Genomic DNA, 3,795 nt, shown 5'->3' with positions numbered 1-3,795 from the left:
CTTCTTGCTATTGAAGCTCACAAGGTTCATCTGATATTGCCAACTCGTCTTGTGTCAAGAGTGCTTGGGAAGTAGTGTCAGGTGGCAAGGGAGCTTGGGAACGTGCTGCTAGCTCAGTTGACGCACGAGTAAGTCGTGCAGCTGGTAGTACTGTGTTAGGTGTTGCAAGAACTAGGGTTGTCTCTTCTTGTTTGGTGGTAGCTATTTGTTTCTGTTTGGCTTTTTTTGCAGCTCGTGTAGCATGGGATGTCGTGTTTGTAGAATTTTCCGCTTCACCTTCTATTGCACCATCAGTACCAGCAGAATCTGCAGGATTCATCCGCTTCTCATTCCCTGCCATTCTGTGTTTCTTCCTCTTTCTCTGTGCCATGTTAAGTCAAGCCGACAAGAAAAACGAATAACAATTTAGTTCTTTAGAACAAATTGATGCGTGATGCAGACGAACTGAACTTTGATGTTAGACAACCACATGATAGGAGGATGTAATATGTATGAAAAACAGGACGGAAGAGATAACCAGAACTATGATGTGTAAACTAAGAAGAAGACATTTCACCAAATTAGAAGCAATGCAATGGAAGGTAGACACCATATGAAAGATGCTACAAATATCGCTCTGCCAAGTTAACAGTGTCTCATCATAAATGACGTTTAAACAAATGTGAAGAAGTACAAGAAATAAATCATATGCAAGATGCAAACAACATCACACTACCATGTTAGAGGTCTCTCGTCATTAGTGCCATTGCATATTCACAACATTCCATATTCACATCTTATGATGTGTAAACTAAGGAGAAGGCATTTCAACAAATTAGAAGCAATGAAAGCTAGACACCATATGAAAGATGCAACGAATATCACTCTACCAAGTTAAAACTGTCTCGTCATAAGTGCCATTTTAACAAATTAGTAGTACACGCTAGAAAAGAATGTGAGATGTAACCTATATCACACTCCGAAGTCAAACATGTATTATGATAAGTGATTGTTGCAGGTTACACAACAGTAGTAATTTGATGTAAGAACATGGTGTGATAGACAGATATTGTATGTTCTAGAAACAGGAACACGTGTCTTATTCAAGTATAATGTGTAAAGTAAGCAGATGGAATTCAATAAAATTAGAAGTAATACAAGCTAGACATCACACATAACATGCAACCACATATAACAGTGCCAAGTTAGAGGGAGCACCAGTGATGCTGCACTAGGGGAGACGTGCTCATCATAAACACAGCTTTGTTGAGTGTCTATGCATGTGTTGTCTTGGAAATCATCTTGGGGTGTGGAGGAGTAGAATCTGTAGAGGCCCTACATTCGGAAGGAGCACCTTTATCCACTGCCTTGCTAACTTCCTTCCGCTTTATTGATTTTGAATTGTCAAGTAAAATCGACAAGAAAAAACAATAAAATTCTCTCTTCAGAACTCATTCATGCATGATACTGACAACCACTACTTTGATGTAAGGCAAACACATGATACCAGGATGGAATATGTATGAAAAATAGGACGGCATGGCATGTTCACAAATGTTTGTGTAAACTAAGCAGAAACCATTCCAGCAAATAAGAAGCAATGCAAGCTAGACACCACATGAAAGATGCAACCAATATGACTCTGCCAAGTTAAAAGCGTCCCATCATAAATGGAATTTCAACAAATTTGAAGTAGCGCATGCTATAAATCATATGAAAGATGCAACTAATATCGCACTGCATATACTAAAGGTGTCTCGTCATATTGATTGATGCGGGATACAAAAAAAACAATAGTTTTATGTAAGGACATGCTTAATAGACAGATGTACTATGTACTAAATACAGGAAGGCATGTCACATTAACAGGTATAATGTATATAAGCTAAGCAGACTAGCACATGCAGTTTAACCAGATTGGAAGAATTACAATCTAGACACCATATGCAACATGCAACCACATATCACGCTGCCAAGTTAGAGCAAGCACCTACGATGCTAGTGTAGGGGAAATGTTGTAATCAGTTACAGAGCTATGTTCACTATCTTCATCTAGCATTTCTGTTTCTTGAGAATCATGTCGGGAGGCTGACGCTGCATTCTTTAAATGAGGAGTAGTCCCCTTGCCTGCCCGCCTCGTCATAAGTGATTGATGAGGGATACACAAGAACATTAGTTTGATGTAATAACATGGTTAATACACATATGTACTAGTATGTACCAAAAACAGAAAGGCATGTCATATTCAAAGGTATAATGTGTAAGCTAAGCAGATGCAATTTAACCAAATTGGAAGCAATACAAGCTAGACATCCGGCTGGAGTGGTGAACATGATCATCCAGGACCTGAGAGCCTGGTGGGAGGTGGGCTGCTTCGCCACCATCGCGGCTTTTTAGTTGGCTTCCAGGTGATGCCTGTCTTTACTGGGCTTGTCACTGGCTCAGCCAGTGCCCTGACTAGCTATTTGTCTTCTGGTGCTCACGGGATGGTGGTTCATGTAAAAAGTATCTTTCCTTATCTTAAGAAAGACCGACTTCGGCCTTTCAAATACAAGCTAGACACCATATGGAACATGCAACCACATATGACACCGCGAAGTTAAAGCAAGCACCTGGGATGGTGGTTCATTGCGAGCGAGGTCATCAACTCCAGAGCAACGTTTATCGTCTCCATCTGCTGACACTGCACCCTTTATAGCGCTGTAACGTGCCGTGCCTAGCCGCGTAGAAAGCTGGCACGACTTGTCTCTTTTCTTTTTTGCTTCTCTTTCGGCAGACTCTGAAATACCCTTGCATAAAAACACAATAGTGAGAGTATGGGTGAAGTGTGTGTAGAACTAGTGCACTGTAAAAGTAGCAGATAGCAGGTGGCTGAAAAATAAATGACAGGAGACATATGATAGCTCTACAACATTGCATGGCAAACAAAATTAGATTCTACTCCGTATGATTTTGTAATATATGAGCACAAGAAATGCAGGTACTCCTCCAGCACACCACCACACGTGGTCATATCTAAGATAACAGTCGACTGAAAATAAATAGGCCAGTCGATTTTTTTAATGAACCGTCCGATCTATAAGGAACGGGCAGATGGCCTTCGTCTACCTCCCGCCAGTCACTGTTGACAATCTTTCTCGAACCGCCAGCGACCACCGGCCCAGACCCCTGCCTCCGCCGCCCCACCCTCCCATCGACCTCACACCACCGCCGTGCTTGGCAGCGCCCCCAGGCCATCACTTTAATCCCGACCGACCTCCAGATCGGGCGCCAGTAGCTCTAGGCCGCACACGCCCCTAAGATAAACACCAAGGCACCGCTTCCCTGGTGTAATAGTCGTACTAGCGCCTGTTACACCGGGGAATGCTTCCGTTAACTAGGAATCAACTGTCCAGAAATTGAAATTCAGGGGGTGATGGACCTCTAGCTAAGGTGAAATAGTATATGAGGAGAAACCTTGTGCATCGCGAGTTACTAGGAACATCTAGTATCAAGAAGAAGCGGTCAACTAGTGTCTTCTGTGGGATGAATACCGTGCAAGCAGAGACGTAAGATTTGCATGAATAAGGGAAGAGGAGTACCTTCTTCGGTTGCCGGTGTGGTCACCTCCACATGTCGCGCCGATCTTCTTCTTTTTACCGGGGAAACCGATGTTCTGGAGGGTGCAGGCTTAGACGAACCCATGGCAAAATTGTTGAATGTGTTGCCGTGGCCGTATGTCGGCGGAGGGGAAGCAGATCCGAGGCAGCGAAGGACGGCGTAGCAGGAACATCTCCGGTGCGGTGGAGGGTGGAGAAGTTGGAGCGATAGCGGTGA

This window comes from Triticum dicoccoides, chromosome 2B (genome assembly GCF_002162155.2).
Source record: "Triticum dicoccoides isolate Atlit2015 ecotype Zavitan chromosome 2B, WEW_v2.0, whole genome shotgun sequence".
NCBI classification, from domain to species: domain Eukaryota; kingdom Viridiplantae; phylum Streptophyta; class Magnoliopsida; order Poales; family Poaceae; genus Triticum; species Triticum dicoccoides.
The sequence above is the reverse complement of the archived record's forward strand: the minus strand, read 5'-3'. Positions refer to the sequence as shown.